At 39.9% G+C, this 17,394-nt stretch overlaps 1 protein-coding gene across 1 annotated transcript in view; it reads right to left on the reverse strand.

Moving 5' to 3' along the window:
• The window catches only part of LOC110978303 (bombesin receptor subtype-3-like), a 42,511-nt gene extending 26,250 nt beyond the window's left edge, over positions 1 to 16,261 (reverse strand). The window contains exon 1 of the mRNA XM_022233205.2: positions 15,487 to 16,261. The gene's annotated coding sequence lies outside the window, so the exon portion shown is untranslated. The remainder of the gene's footprint in view (positions 1 to 15,486) is intronic.
• Positions 16,262 to 17,394: the final 1,133 nt, after the last annotated feature.

Consider the following 17,394-nt stretch of genomic DNA (forward strand, 5'->3'; position numbering starts at 1 on the left):
GGTTCGTACAAAAAGAACAGTTACAGGGGCACTTAAAGTGGCGTATCCTGGTCTTGGGCTGAGGGGCGAAAAAAAACTAAAAACAACCGTCTTTTATTTTTATCTAGAAAGTACATTCATCCCCCTTGAGATTGGTATCGTTTCTAGAATACTTTACGATTCCTGAAAAAAAGGCAGCACGTTGGGGGGGGAGGGGGAAACTCCCCCACTCCCTGCTGGATATGCCACTGACCATGAAGAAAAGCATGTATATTTCGGTAGAAAGGTTTTTCTTTACCGAGAAGTGAACTAAACCTTTAGTAACTCTCCACTAGCTTGTAGAACACACAAATGACACATCGGAAACAGCCCAAGAAAGCAAAGAATGAACGTAATCTAAGTTGTGTTTATTCAGTGGGGTTTAATACTGTACACTCTTCTGCTTAGTCGGGTTACCTTCCTGTTGAACTGAGTTATCACCACTGGAGAACACATATTACCGTCAGTTTTGTAAACATGAACTCAGTTTATGAACTCTGCAGTTTCTGGTATTAGTCTGTATATCCTCAAATCAAGTTGATAAGCTATTCGTCTGGTACTGGCCACCCCTTTTGTGCAGTGCACGGAAGTTTGTCTGAATATTTGGTAACATGAATATTTGGCAACATAAGCCACAACCAATCGTTTTGCTGCTAACAAAGGACACGAGGCCGCTGCTTGCAACTTCCGGAGTCATTTAAAATGTATATGTTATACCAAACCACTGGCAAAAGTAAAAGGTTGTAGTGATAAAAATATTTTGGTTATTGAAACTTAGCGGGGTACGATGCACAAGATATTAAACAGGGAAGCACCTGCCATATTTAAAATACAATACCATATTGCAACGTCGTTTTGTTTTGCCAAAATGCGCATCAATGTCAACCTAAAACCTCTGTAAACAAGCAATTTAAAATATGAGAGAGTTCAAAGAATGCAAATTTGAATGTTATTCCAAAATTTGAAAACCTACGTAACTGAATATGCAATGCACGCCATGTGCTCTTTAGTCCCTGATCCCACGCCGTATAGTGATCAATAAGAAATGTTAACCTTCATTATGCGACTGGTGATGTATCATTTATGTTTTCTAAGAAGATGGCTCATCTAAAGGTCAGTCTTAATGGAAATAGTTCTGATGTTTCTCCCAAGAGTACACCTTAGGTATCCTCGTACTTTTTACATGCCGGAGTCAGTTGTTACGGCCCATCAAGTACATCCCCCGCTGGGTGTCATTGCAAAGTTACCTTCATAGACCAATTATCTCTTCGAATTTACCCTGTCCTATTCCTTTAGTCTTCAAAATGTGGTTGAGAATCGGTTAATCACACATCCATATTGATGCCCGATGAGATAATGAAAGTGGACAGCCCAGCTAGGTTATGTAGTGTAATTTATTAGTGATTGGTTCATACCAGCGCCTTTCTCCGTGCATAAAATGTCAGTGCAGAAAAGCCAGTTCTAACAGAAACTGGCTTTTCCCACTGAGGAACTACCAGAAGACAGGGTTCCAGGTCTTTGGTGGACCACACCTACTGGGAGTTGGACATCCCGTGTCGATTCGTCTTGAAATATTCATGTAATAACCTGTTTCTGATATGGAGTGAGTCGGGAGCAACACCATACTGTACCAAACTGTCTTCAATCCAGTGTGTGCCAAGTACCTGTCTTTGTTAGACAAGTCCGGTCAACTGGCTGCCAATTTACACATTTACCTGTAGCCAAGGACAGTGTCCAGATCGGTACATCATTCTGACATTCAGGTCTGCCCATGGAGCCAACGGTGATCGGGCAGATCTTCAGAATTACATCTGGCCAGGGACACTCAGTTCCAGCGAGTAGATTGGCTGTGGAAATCCTAGTGTGGCGCCTCTTGGCGCCAGAATCAATATCTCTAGTTAACCCAGTGTTACATTTTCTTTTTAATTTAATTTTTTTGCAGTAATAGTTTTTATGATTTTTTTTTTGGTAGAATTCAATAAATGTACCAGTACGGTCAACATAATTAATGGTCCTGTGTTATATCAACTTGTCAGTTTATCTCTTCCATCTTCACTGTCGTCCTCCATGGGAAGGACAGACCCGTGGTGTGACAGTGAGCCACAGTCTATAGACTAATCCGATAAGACGCCCTAACTGCGGTGGCACCGCGCCGATCACACGCACATGCTTCAGCTTGACGCACGCGTGCGTTTGACAAATCACGATACCTTATTGGTCGAAGAGGCATGTTAATCGCACGTACCACCTGTTCACGAGCATTGCCCAACCAAGGTAATGGCTTCTAATGCTGGTGGTCGAATCACACTGTAGCCTACGTACAAAGGTTTTTCTCAACATTTAAAATGATACACCTTCTTGTACAAATACAAAAAGTAAATACTTTTACGATACGATAGATCAAATTCAAAATGAAATGCTTTTTAACATACGTATAGTGCTGAACCAATTTCCTGCTTACATCCGTGCGTGCACGTTGCTCATTCATACATGTACATTGTCAGCCATAAAGATGGCCCCCCTTCCCAAAGAAATTCATGTTAGTCTTTTAAATGTAAATAAAGAGGAACGACTTTCTGGTACACTTTCATTGTCCTTCCGTGGACAATAACGCATTTATAAGACCCCAAACTGGAACTCAGAGAGAAAACTATATTAATTGGCACCCCTAGAAAAAGTTCCTCCAGCAGACAATATGGTGCTGTGTCCTCCCTTGACTTTAATTCTCAAGCTTATGCTCATTTCCTAGTACACGGGCAATCGACCCGGCATGCATTGCGGGAAAATGCAACGCTATATAATAGAGCAGGCTAGTACATATAAATGGTACAGAGGTTCGACACCTTAAAGTAAACTTTGATTAACAGTACAAGGGATGGTGGTAATTTTGAAAAAATAAAGGCTTCTTAATTAAAATGCAGGATATATGGCAATATTCACGGCATTTATCCAAATTGTTGTCAGCTGACACGTAACGCTAAAAGCATCTGCAGGCTCAATAAGCCATTTTATACTTGACATTTCTGGTACGCTTCAAAGATGTGCCGTGGTGGTGTAAAGGCGCCGTCATGCACTATGTGATTAATTGTCCTCGTTTGAGTGCCGCTGTGGTCTGTTTATAAACACAAATGATGCTGCAATGTGTTCCGGTTGTCCCTTGAGAGAAAAACGGTCAAGAAATAGCCGCTGTGCCCGGGTGATCAAAACTAGCGAAAAGTGAATGGGCAAAAACGTACGACTCAATTGAATTTACCTGACGCCCTTTATATGCAACCTTTATCTGCATATACAAGTCATAAGGATGGCAGAAAACCGCAAAACAAACCATGCAGTTTACAAATTGATCACGTTTGATTAAATGTGCAGTTATTTGTCGACACGTCTATTAGTCAGAACCAACCTGCTTAACATTTTTTACTGAAATTTCGTTACCACAACTCTGTCTTGGATACTGTCCGGTTATTGGCCCAGAACGCTAACATGACAGGGCGATATTATACAAATACAGCAGGGTTAGAGGGAATCTGTTATTTATTTATTGATCTTTTATTTCGGTTTAATAAATCTCCAATACATAAATTCCATAACTAATAGTGATTGGATAACAAATTATATATTTACCAATAATAAAAATATTAAAAAGATACATTTAGGGACTAAACAAGCTTAAAAGAATTAATGATGTGAACAATTTGTGGAACAGATGATTTTGATATCTGTTTGTACGACAAAAGGGGGACCATGGACGTAGTGTTCGCGTCGAGAGGTAGTCAAGCTGACCTACACCTCGGGACAAGTAATTTCCACTATTTTCCGGAAATAAACCATGCTGTATATTTGTTTTACAATACCTCATAAATATTCAATTTAATGTTCAATTCTGCAGGTTCCGACTGTGCAACCTCTTCAAAAATTTGACAGTATTTTGTCAGGAGCCTCACTGCCTTGTCAATAACTGCCTTCGTAGATTTTGCATCTTTATTCGGCACAATAAGTTCCTCTTCATATTCAGATAAAAAGGGAAATCTAATGTTACTTGTACTCACAGACGCCATTGTTGTTTCTGAGCTGCTAAGTTCCGTGTAATTAGTGACAGTCGAGGGCAGATGTGCATAGCAACAGGGCTTAATAGTCTGGTATTGACGTACGTTTGGGGTCTTTATTGTAATAATTTTAGGATAAAACTCCAAACTGGCTCCGTCAAGATTACTTGACACAGAGTACATTTTTTTATGCGGCGGGTTCCGGAGGGACATTTTGGTGCTTCTGGGGAAAAAAAACTACCGCTCGGCAGCGAGGTGGATACTCGCGGTATGACGTCACCTGGTCGCGTATCATTTGTACTTCCCGAATGTGAGGTTAAATGGCCAATGACGTCATCCGATTTGCTCATAAATATTTATGAGGTGTAGTAAATCCGCATAATCACACTCGCCGTGAAATATCTCATTCTGCCGATAGTGCGTGCACGCGCGTGAGACAGAAAAGCTTCGGGAAGTTCGAGAGTGAATGATTCCGCTGCTTCAGTTTGGCGTGGTACCTGTGATACGTTTTGTGCATAAGCTGGTGAGAATTCGATAAACAAACGAGTTCGTATAACAGACTCGTTCCCATCCACGCAACGTATAAGGTAATGCGGGGACCGCTAACCAGACTACATATACTCACTTGTACCCGCACTAGTTTCACAATAAATTAGGCAATTATAGAAAGTGAGGGAATTTGCATTTGCAGACGATATCGTTTATGCCAGTTAGGCTAATTATACAGTTTGACAGTATAGGCCTATCGTTTTCTTAAATTCAGAGCATGTTTCTCGATCATCCTTAAGACAGAGGTATGACAAAACATTTGTTGTGACGTCTTAATTTTAGGATGAAAGTTGCTTTTAAACTAGTATTCATACAATCGAAGTCCTCGGACTGTTAACCAAAAATGCCTTCAGGAATCAGCTCTCTGATAAGTCCATTTAACCATTCTTAAAGGACTATTAACCCGTGCAGACAAGACAAGAAATGAAAAAACCTGAATGTGTGTTCAATTTGCTAATAGCGGATATTGCTTTAAAGGTTAGCTGGAATGCATTTTTTTCCTTTTTTTTACAGACCTTTAAAGTGCAAGGCCTTCATTTTTTAATTTTTTTGTTCAGTTTCACCGTTTTGAGAGGTATTTTGCTGCCTTTCTGGTTTTTATGCTGAGTGTTTCCTTATTCATGAGAAAGACTGTGATGTCATCCCAGGAAGAGATTCTCAATGTTGCATTGGTTTTGTGTGCAAAAAACTGCTCAATTTTTAAAGATTTTGCTGGCCTCAATTTTCATTTCTTTGGGGATTCATTGTTGTGTATGTACCTAGCAGTAAGCAAGCATGCAACCCTTTGCCAGAAATGTTTTCATTGAGTTAATTTTGAGTTCATAATTTGAAGGGACACCATGTGCACTGAAACATGTCTTCCCTGGATGACATCACATTAACAGCACCATCAGTCATTGTCTATAGGAAAGCATGGACAATTTTTAATGGTTTAAAAATTGCACTTTTCAATACATTTAAGCCAGGTAAATCTGCTGGACCTGATCAGTTCCCTGCAAAATTAGCTAAAGAATTCGCCTATCAGCTAAGTGTTCTATTGTCTGATATCTTAAATTGCTCGTCAGCTAAGGGAACTGTCCCACTTTAATGGAAAGATGTTATTGTCACCTGATCCGACTACCCACCGTTACTTATAAGTGAGGCCTGTGCAGCTAAATGGCCATGCTTTAACTGTGGTGCTAATATATTATGGTATGATGCAACACAGAAGGCACACTTATAAGTGAGGCTTGTTAGAGCTGTCTGCCTCCAAATTTTTTTGACGCTGACTAGTCTCACTTATAAGTGTGCCACTCTATTGCATCATACGATAATATATTAGCATCACAGTTCTTGCAGGCTATTTTGCTGCACAGGCCTCGCTTATGGGCAGTCTGATCGGGTGTCATTGTTGTGCCTATTCCTAAATTTTAGCCCCTCTGTATTGACAAATTTAGACCAATATCCTACGTCAGTCTTTGCCAAAGTTGCAGAAGGTTTCCTAACCAATTGGACTGTAGCAGATATTAGTTACAAGATCGATGCAATTGAGCAATGTTCGTGGGGTTTCAACTAATCATTGTTTAATTTTTTTTCAAGGTGCTGAGAAAAGCCCAAACCTCGGGACGGTAGTTCTCAAAGGCATCTGATCTGATCAACCATACAATCCTTATTCAGAAGATCATTGCCATGGGAGTCCACGGGGCCACTGTCCCGTGAATTTGTGATTTCCTCTGTGACAGAAGGCAGTGTGTCCGTTATAACAATGTTCTCTCAGACTATGTGTATCTCAAAGGAGGGTCCCACAGGGCACATATTTTTGTCCGATTGGATTTTAAATAATGATCAATGATACTGCCCAAAAATTCCTATTCTAATTATTGGAAGTATGTGGATGATTTGACATTTGCGACAAATTCGACTGCAAGCTGTCCTGAACTTCTTCAGAGAGACTTTGATAGTTTGAGTGAATGGTGTGATAACAACTTTTTCAAGTTGAATCCTTCCAAGTGCCAGGTTCTTCAAGTTTAGTTTAACAAATCCAAAATCGTCAACACAGCAGTTTAATTACGACAGTTGACATGTTAAGTGTTCTTCCAAAAGCCATATTGGGATTTTGGATACAAAACTTTTTGTGAAATGGAACACCCAAGTAGACAAGATGCTGGCTAAGGCAAACCAAAGATGTTTTTTATGCTTAGTTAAAAAGATGTGGGTTCGGTAGGGACGAATTGCGAATTACATTCAGTGGGTACATTAGACCGGTGTTAGAATATGCTGATGTTATTTGGAACTCTGGACTGACAACCAAGCAGAGTGGTGACATCGAACAATTTCAGAAAAGAGCTTGCAAAATTATTTTAGGACGAGATTATGATCATTATGGTGGTGCTTGTAGAATTTTCAGCCTTATATATAGAAGCAGTATTCTTTCTAATGATACCTTGATGGTATCCATCCTGTCATGCATGACTGAACATCATTGTCCTGAAAATGGGCATCCGAACTCAGTTGTAACACTTTGGATAAACCAGTGAATGAGGTTGTCCTCTGTTATGCTTGTTCTGGTTGAAAGTGACAATAAGAGGTCATATTAATGAGGGAAGATTGCCTTTTGTCTCTTTCAAGTTATGCAATAATCTGGATTATATGTGTTGACTTGCCCCGAGGTAGGCCAGTGAAGTGTTGAAAAGTGTAAGAGCAAAGAGTGTTTGTCTTGACGAAATTTCTTGAAAACAAGAGCTTTCAGGCCAACCAAGCTGCATTTAGAGAAGCCTTCCCTGATAGGGATCCACCGGCAAAGACGACCATCTGGGGAAATGTGCACAAATACCGAGAACACAGGACAAGCCTTAACTTAAATAAGGGTCATTCGGGAAGGAGGTGCACAGTGCGAAGTCCTGAAAACGTTGCTGCAGTTCGACAGCAACTTGTCGAACAGCCAAGGGGAACCAGTTGCTGGAGGAATGGACTTGGACTGTCCCATTCTTTGTGCAACCGCACAACGCAATTAGACCTGCAGTTCCATCCATACCGAATGCACATCCGCTATCAACTTTTGCGTGGAGACCTCAGGAGGAGACGGGAATTTGCTCAATGGCTCCTGGAACGCATCCAAAGCGTTACAACTGAGTTCGGATGCCCCATTTTCAAGACAATGGTGTTCAGTCATGCATGACAGGAGGGATACCATCAAGGTATCATTAGAAAGAATACTGCTTCTACTTTTTGGAGATCCTTATACATTATAATCATATCTCATTGTTTGGGCATATTAACCTCTTTCCTCAGGGTTTATTTTTTTCTGGGACACTCTGTACAACAAACCGTTTTAAAAACAGCCCAATCCCGTACTATAATAGGCTTTAAATTCATAGTGATTTGTCCTTGAGTGTATTTGTGTTTTTTGTGCTCATTGTAAACGTCATGCGGAGTCTGTAGTTTTGTAGTCTACCGATAAGTAAATGTATTTTTCCACATTAATATGCCTTCCTTTGTAATTGTACAATTAAATGAAACAGTATTGTAATTAATGTAATGAAATATTTGATGTAATTAATGGCAGTGTGGTGTGTTGTAATAAGATAATTATATTGGTCCATGTTGTTATTCAATTTTTATTTTGTAAATTCAAATGTAATTCGGCCTCTGGGCCGCGAAGTGTTTTTAAATAATGAGCAACAACAAAAGACAAGCGTTTCTTGCACACACTGTTATCCAATTAATCTGCCATCGACATGGTGATTACTGAACATCAGTCCTGGAAGCAATATGGGGACCCATCCCATTCAGCCTAACCTAGATCAAGATGGAAGCAAGCATTTCCTCTCAAATAGACATGGTAAGTACAATGCTCCTTGATTTTCATACACTAATAGTCTGAAAACAAAATTGCACCATTTTCCCCAAAACGAATGACTCATGCAATGTTGCCAGGGATGTGATACAACTTAGTGAAAATAGGAACATTGGGAAAATACAAATAAACTGGTCAGTCGGGCACTGTTTGTATCACAAACGTTCAGTGGCTTGAAATGTTATTCTGTAACGTAAACTTCTCCTCCGAATCATTTGCCTAGTGATTTTATAGACTGGCATTCTATTCAACGTGAAATAGATTAGTCTGTTCCAAAGACTTAAATTAATTACGTGGTGCACTAATTCCAGGTGTGTAAATGGAGCCCATACATTATCAAAATGGACAAATCGAAAGCTCAACTGTTGCAGGAATTCAGAATTACTCTAGAAGGCACTGTTGGTCCGTGGTAAGTGGATCTAATATAAAATGTACGTTTGTTGATGACCACACAACATGTGAATTTTGCTCTAAGCAGGAAAAAACAACAGCCTAATTGTTACCAAAGCCGATGGGAGGTTCAAATGGGGTGCTGAAGAATTGCCCACATTCCGAAAACATTTTGACACCATTGGAGAGATTGTTCACAGATATTTAAAGGATTTGACAATATTTTCATTGTCAAAATTTAACAAAGTACACGTACACGTTACATGCACAAGCATGTAGCAAGCATGTAGTTGAAATTAACATTAGAATGGGAACATCTCTTCACAGCTGTCTTCTTCCCATGGAATTCATTTCACAAACTCTGAAGTTTTCTTTTTCACACAAATGAGAAAAGATCCTCTCTCAGTTTCACAGAAATTGGAACAATTTTCAAATAATTTTGCACAATTGAAAAAATATTTGCATGCCTTTTCACGTATGTGGGAAATCAAGCCTTGTGAAATGTGAGTGTGAATATGACAGTGAATTTTTGTCACTAATTTCCCACTCCAATTTACAATGTTTATTTTCAAAGGCAATGTTCTGTATGTACCCTTAATTGTTCTCAAGAAGTTCTCTTTTTGGTCAGTTAACAACATCGATAATTAGTAAATGTAGGCCTAGAGTGCAGTAAAATTACCGTAGTTCATTGTCCTGAAAGTTGCCGACCGCAAATACTTTTGTGAAACGACTTAACTACGTTTAATGGAAATATTATGTTGATCGTACATTACGAAATAGGAAACCACAACTGGCACCATCCTCTTATGTTGGGAAAACACAAATTTTGTGATGCTTTTAAGTGCATTTTGATCTGAACCTGCCTATACGGCCGTTTCACAATAGTGCACCACCCAGAGTTTGCAACGCGTTGGCCAATCTCAATGCACGAAATTTGTCAACCGAATGCCCGTTTGGAAATGGTCGACAAATTTCGAGCGTTATGATTGGCTAGCATGTTGCAAACTCTTGGTGGCGCACTTTTGTGAATCGCCCGTATTCGAAGAGTGTAACAGGATATTCTGTTGAAGATATGTGACAAATATAAAACATTTCAGCAAAATGAATTGACCAGATATCCATCTCCTTGAAATTGTTTTCTCTTTTGGTTGAAAAATCAGTATTATTGAGAAAGTATGCATGAAAAATGATACATTTTTAAATTTCATAGGATTAGTCTACAAGAGAGAGAAATGTAATTTTAATTGATTAAAATGTTATTTGAATAAAAAATTGCGTGATGTTGTGTTTTTAGTGCTTCAATTCAGAAAAAACATTTAGGTTCCTGTGGATGGATTAAAACAAAATTTAGCATCATCTAGCATGAATAATACACTGGGTTAGAGACGGTCGGTGTGCAAAGTTTATTTCGTTCTCGATTCGGATCTGTGAAACGTTGCTGTAAATTCATGTTCTAGAGGAAATTGAGAATAGGATGCTTTTTGATTTTCTGAAAAATCATCTTTTTAATGCTCCAATTCTTTAAAAATTCGAAATGTAAAAGTTTGTAGTTAATTATGAAGGTGTTCAGAAAAGGTAGGCCAAATAATTTTCATACACTGAAGAAGCGTGTCAAGTGGCAGGAAAAGTGGGTCTCCAATAAATTCAATATGGCAATACTTAAAACGGTAAATAGCCGAATCGGAGGTTTCATGACTAAAATCTCTTTTTGTTTTCAAAGACTAAAAATGAATCTGCCCCTGTATGCAGAAGTCGAGGCAAGCTTTACTTAGTTCGTACAACAAGGTCCCAGGCTTGTAAAGGTCTCCTCGTGTAGTGAACACAGGCAAGTGGGTTAAAGTCAACAACTTCAAACATGTGTTGCTATACCTTAAGGTGACCTCTGCAGACATATTTGATCTAATTAATCACTGTAAAGTGTGCCACGCTGAAATAAGCGTACGTGCCGTTGTCGCAGGATTGCAGCCATCTCCTCTGCAATCTACAACGAAATGTCAACATCGATAGATAGGTAGCATTAACAAATATCATAGCTAACAAACGAAGATTATCTTTTAGCTCGCCACAAAATGTTATTTTTATTCAACTTTTTTTTATCCAACTTTTTCCCTGTAAAATGAATTACATACCCTCGTGCTTTGGCTGTAAAGCTGGTCAATTAAAGTGAATTCTGTTTAATAATTGATTTTATAATATCATGCTGTTTAATTGTAACCTCCATGTGACATGCTCTTCGTGTCTGTGTATCTGATTTTTGTATATTCATTGAAACATTATATTCACAGTTAAAAGTAAAAAAGTACAGTATTTAAAATGCATCTACCATTAATACGTTATGTAAATATAAATCAAATCTAAAAATACGATGCGAATTAAGACTCCAGTATATGTACTGTAAAAACAAAACAACTGTCAAATGGAGCTCCATAGGAATACACAGATCGCTGTGAGATAAAACTGAGCAATATGCGATTAGAACGGGATCTCATTGATCGATATCCTTGGGGGGGAGTGTTTTAACCGCAAGGGCAAAGAAAAACTCATAATGCCGGATGAGTTTTGCTGCCTACATTAAGCTAGACTCTTTTCAAGACTCGAAATTAATACACATCACCAAGTGATGGGATTGGAATACATGTGGTCTTACTTGCAGTGCAAACGATCCGGCCGCGAGCGCCTCCTGCCACTGTGTCATCAATAAATGTAGCACTGCCCCAAAAGAAAATAATTCAGAGTGTCATGACACCCGTCAATGTCCAGCAGACCTTTAGTTTGCATTTTCTCAGTCAACAGTGGCGTTTATCTGTACTAAAGTGGACTTACCAATGCTTAATATCTCATTGTATCTCACAAAAACAGACCATTCCTGGAATGGCTTTTCTTTAACTTTACTTGACCTTCGCGCTCAGATCATGCACGCTTGATCTTTTATAAAACCGCAGTTATGCGCAAACTTCTCACCCACCCAAATGGGTGACGACAACCTGAAGACTATGTCACAAAGCACTTCGGATCGACAAGACTTCATTCAGGTGTTACGAGATCTTCCCCGTAAATAAGGGAGGACAGAGAACCTCTCGAGATGCCTGAGTCAGTTATCCACCCACGAATTAACTCTTTGAAACCAGACGCTAAGTGGCTTTATTTGCTATGTGCAGAGGGGTGAACCTCCAAAATCCGGGTAATTTGTCCATGATTGGGGTCCAAATGCAGGGATTAGAGCATATAGCAAACAATGAAAGTGAGTCGTTACTTTGCAGAGATCCTACTTAGGTCCTGTTGATACGCAGCAACAGGTACGGATGCATTTTTTCCGCGAATGGGGTATAATGAAAGGGTGGATTTCCACTTCTCATGTTGGCTAAGAGGGTGAAGACGCGGTGGGGTTTTTTATCTGTTAACATTTCACGAGACTCCAAGCATATGAAACACTCAGGATCCATGTCTCGGCGTCGCCCCTACAACACCCTTGCGAACTTTAGGACGAGATCTATAAAGACTGCAAACCCTTCTTCAATAAACCCCGAAAATGTTGCAGCTGTAAGCCTCAAGCTAGCCGACGCCAAGAAAAGACCTGGGTTCCTCATTTGAAAAGATGTCCCATGCTGCTGAAGCGGACAGTCTCAAGACTTAGCAGGCAAGCTGGTAACACATCGATTTCGTGATGGAGCTCTACAGCTTAATGGCCCGCGGCAGGTGCAGGTCAGCGTGGGTTTTCAGTGGGTCGCGCTCGAGAGAGAGGAACGAGGAGTAGTGAACCCCATCTAAGAATAGAAGTCAGATAAGCCACGTTGCATCTCACACCTCTGGTGTCTTTTTCAGAAGCTTCTGATCGGAGATCTATGCACGTCAAAGCCACTCAATTACACGAAATTACGGAATGGGCCTTTTTGCGAACCCGTTTACCCAATCTGCTTAGGGCGGTCAGTTCTCTGATCCAGTAATCAAGCGGCCAGTCAAGTCGATTCGAAGTCTTGAGGCAAAGTCTATGGAGTCGATATAGGGTCAATGCATGGTTGCCTCTAAATAAATGATGCATCACTGCGCTGATGTGACGAAGAGCATTCGATGTTGAGACAAGCAGGTGCGCACGTATCGAGCCGCATTATTGTGATGGCCTGGGGGATGCATGTTTAAAAATGTAGGTGAAAAGTTTTTATGTCATATCCTGCACGTGGGTTTACCAGTAATTTTTAATGTTGGTGGAAAGGACCAACCTATAGATAGGGCAGATGGACGGTTTACTTTCTCTCGAAATCAGACCTTCCGCCATCTGTTCTGGCGACAGCGCTTATAACAGCTTATGAAATGATTCGCTGAGTGTGACATTATCTCTGACGGTCCTCAACTGTAAAGAATCGTCATGACACTTCTAATGAAGTTCAACAGGTTGGGGGTTCATTTTCTTCGAAGAACCACTGAGGAAGATATAGCTCTGAACACTGATGGAGACAATAATCAACCCTTTAACTTGCAGGCGATAATGAGTGGTATTGGACTCTTCTTAGGTGTGGAAAATCACAAGCTCTTATACCGTTAACCCTGAAGGAGCCGGGTCATTTTGGCCCCTTTCAAAGCCGAGTGGGGGTGGATTCCTCACCCACCCACAAGAACTCAGCAAAAACAACACTCCATTTTTCTGAGACTTGAAAATTTCTGAAAAACACTCTTTACCATTACAAAGTGAAGTTTGAAGTCAATCAAATGAATGCTTTTGTTGTTAAGGTCACTTGGAGCTCAAGGCTACATTTGCATGCAAGCCTATTTACTTTGAGCGCATACATTTTTGGCTGACCAGGCTCAGAACAGTAAAATTGGTGTCAAATGACCGCAAAATGTTACTTTAAAAATTCCTACAGCACTTTGAAAATTCCTAAAGTTTCAGCTCCTGAAAAATTCACTACGGAGATATCGAAAAAAGTCACCCCAACCGACTTTTTTAGGGTTAAGACAAATTTGGTACGAGGGAATACCAAAATGTACGGAACATTTTATTTTATCAAAACTCTACCTAGACACCAAATTACCCCCCAAAAAATGCATTATATTGAATGGCAAGCACACATTCTTGCTTTTAAACGGTGTCACTAGACTTTATATCCAACCAAGTGTTAAGACTCATTGCAAAATTCACCCCAGAGAATAAAATGCTGACCCAACGCACTTCAGTTTCCCAGGTATATTTTAACGCACCAACATCCGGCACCGATCAAATAATAAACCTGACTTCGTTGCGCACCATCCAACGCATGTGACAATCAGCTCTCAACGCCATTATCTTGTGATAAATCACTTTCAAAATACCTCCCATCCAGACGTTTTTAGTATTTTCCAATAAAACTACTGATCGGACAGGAAATAAATCTCCCATCCTCCCCCGTCTAAATTAGGGGGAAGATCTATGGCTCCCCATGTAGAAGTAACAGATTCCTTTCCAAAAAATCAATGAAAAGATTAATATCTATCACTTTAACTCAACGGAAATCCGATTTAAGATGCTCTGGCAGCTCAAACTGATTCCAACCTCATAACATCTAAGCATTTCCGTCAGAAAAAACGACCCCTGGAATTTTCGTTTTAATGAAATTAAAACATGATTTTTCCCAAAGGCTTCCACGAAGGCACGCTCCAGTGTGGGATAGAGTTGAATTCACCAATACAGGCCCCTTCAGACTCGAGCACTTCCCGATGCTTACGGAATGTACCTTTGCTGAGTGTTTGGCGTTAACGTGCATTGTGGGGAAATCAGCTTTGAAAGGATCCGAAAATTCCTACAGGCACTGCTGATGAATTGAGATATTGATTGTATTATTAACGCCATTTAAAGTAGGACGGAAAGTGAATTCCGATGGGCGTGGAAAATTTATATTTGGGACATAATAGTTTTTGAGGTTGAAAACTACCTCAGGGCATCGTGCATAGATGGAAACCAAAATCTAATTCACTAAACAATTGATTTAAACTTGGATCCGGCAAGAAAAGCCGGAGTGGGATAGCAAAGTGCTCTTTCAACGACTCGAAATGGACTTCCGTTTTATTTCTGTTTTATTTCACAGTGGAAACTATTGCGCTCGTTTGCTAAATACAATCGCTTACACATCAACCAAGTTAGTGAAATATGATGGAAAATTGATTGGCACTGACGAAAATGCAGGGTTTTGTTATATCACCTGTTCAATTCTGCTGCATTTTCCTGTGGCCCTTTTCCTAACTTGTAACTTTTTTCATTCATCTAAGATTTTTTTATTTTCATAATTTTCTTGCGAAGGGGCGTGTCGAGAGTTACGGATATTTAACAATTGGTGGAGGTTTTCTTCAAGCGGCAATAAAAATTAGTCAGATACATGTGGTTCACACTGTATCCGTTTTTCATCTTGAGGATGGCAAATTGACTGCAAAGGGAGATTGCCCTTGACAGGATGTATAAAACATATGTATTCTAACTTTAGCTACATACTCCCCTGGCCTTGTAAAGGCTGAAGACATTCACAAGGTATTCACAATGTTCTGGCTTATTTCAGAGCCCTGGCAATACCTATGAATACCATTTTGAGACGATGAAACGATTCCTATGTGCTCTTAGAAACCCGAATATGCACGGAATGTACAATCAGCGGAATGTGTGCTGAATCCAGAAAAAAAGGTACTCACGCTGAAAGCTGAACCCTGTGTGTGAGCACTACTCGCCAACAGTTGTCAAACACAAAACCCGCTCCACAAACTGCCGACTCAGAAAAACGGAGTCAAAAGAGAGTTGCCTGTCCTTCTTCACCATGAAACCTGTTCTCGTCTGGATGACGCATTTTTGGTCGGGAAAACGGCGCTAGGAAGATCGTCTGTGACAGCTGGAAAATCCTAGATGCGCTGCTGGCCTCATCAAATCGGAGTCAGGTTGGCCAAAGAAAGTGTGGGCCCTAATCTCTTTATATGCGACAACAGAGGTCGCCGCCCATGGACCGTGTTTGTGCTTCTCGTTCTGCACAAGAAAACGTAGCCAGTTATTTATGACACCGCACCTCGTTTCTTATGTCATCCCCGACGTCGGAGCTACCATGTTTGTGAATGGGTCACCTCCGGCACAAAACGTATACAAGCAGCAAATCCCTGTTGCATGAACGACTAAATCATTTCCGTGATGGAATCAACACCTCTGAATGAAGTCGACAAGCAACAACTGGCCTCCCGGTGGCGGAAACTGGCCCTTTCTTGAAAATGTAAAGTGACATCTCCATTACCAAAACATGAATTGAAGACAAATGTTATACGAACTTGGCATGTCTAAATACAGATTGACTATTACTACAGGTTCGACATAGCGACATTGCACAGTTCAGGTTTGTAGCAGGTGAATAGAAATCGGATGAAATTACAGTTTTCAATTGAGATTTTATGACTCAATTCTCTCAACGAGTATTTTCTTTACTCATGCACAGTACATTTTCAATTTGTTTAGACTATAACGAAATTATATTTCATTCAGAGATGGACTTTGCTCGGTTATTTGGAAATTAATATAAAATTCTGCGGAAAAACTGAGAAAAGCACAAATAGCCTTCCTTAAAGCCGTTTGTGTCAACTAAAACCTGGGACCGACAAGCCTTTCCAGACATTTAGTATATTATGAATTTGTTAGACGCATGTTGATAGATACCACTAGTGAAAACATTGCTGGTAGGTCATCTGCGCTTTTATCGTTTTTAATATCCTTTTTTAATACTCTTCTCAACCTGAAATCATTTCCATGAATTCCAATTTGAAATTCTACGTCGTAAACTTGGACCTTAAAAATGCCGACAATAAAACTCATGATGATTTACTGTCTCTGGAAAGTTAAAGATTTGTGATACATGCGCTCCGGTGGGCTCATTGTCTTGACTGTTCATCGGTGAGTTCTACATTGTGGTCCTTTTGTGCTCTACTTCTGGTTTTCCACGAAGAAATCACAAGTTCACATCCAGAATAATCCAGACTCATCAAAATCATAATTATGCATGAGAAAAAGGCGGGGAAAGTTGAAAGCAAAATAACCATACTAACTCTCTCAGAGCAAAAGTGTGGGCGGCTTTGAACAAACAATAGTCGATGCATTATTAACCTCAATTTGTAATGCGTTTTTAAAAGTATTGCTGGTATATTTTCCCAGCAAGTATTGCGGGCAAAATGACTTTTAGGAATAGTATTTCAACTCGAATTATTACAACTCGTGAGATTTTCCGTGGTTTTAAATCTTCTATCAGAACCGAGCTACACTATGAACTTATATAATTACGGGACTTATTCTGTAACTTGTCATCTAGCAGACTTTTCATCTGTTGTTACAATTTTCCTCTTGAGTAAGTTCAAATTTAATATTTTGTGTATCGGGAATAGCCTATACTTTAGAACATCCGGCAAACATTAACGTTATCAGACCATTAGCGGCGATGAAGTGCTAACGTTAATGAGATCCTTCAAGTAATGTCCTGCTACTCAAATTACGGCACTCTTTGAAGTTTTTCATCCATAATCTAGTTGCAGAAAGAATAATGTCGATGCGGCCTTTAGGGACTGCCCTGAGCC

This window comes from Acanthaster planci, linkage group LG02, assembly GCF_054643075.1.
Source record: "Acanthaster planci isolate LZ-2023a linkage group LG02, COTS_SCS, whole genome shotgun sequence".
Lineage (NCBI taxonomy): Eukaryota > Metazoa > Echinodermata > Asteroidea > Valvatida > Acanthasteridae > Acanthaster > Acanthaster planci.